Below are 298 nucleotides of genomic sequence, written 5' to 3' on the forward strand. Positions count from 1 at the left end.
ACCAAGCATTTACTGGGTTTCCTGGTTATTCCCCAACAGTTTTTAGTTTTTCCATTCATATTATCTCCAATAGATTTTTTTACTTACTGCGTTAAATTATTTCTTATAGGCTTAGGAAATAATAGACTTTTATTAAAACAAAAGGCACTATATTTTCAAGCCTAACAGCCCCTTAAGGAATCCCACGTTTTCTTGTGAAATTTAGGATACTTATCCTCATACAATCATGTCATTTACTTTCATACCACTTAATAATAACATTAGCAATAAATTTTAGCTTTTTGTGATATGTTGCTTT

Source organism: Pygoscelis adeliae, unplaced genomic scaffold (genome assembly GCF_000699105.1).
Source record: "Pygoscelis adeliae isolate BGI_AS28 unplaced genomic scaffold, ASM69910v1 Scaffold256, whole genome shotgun sequence".
Lineage (NCBI taxonomy): Eukaryota > Metazoa > Chordata > Aves > Sphenisciformes > Spheniscidae > Pygoscelis > Pygoscelis adeliae.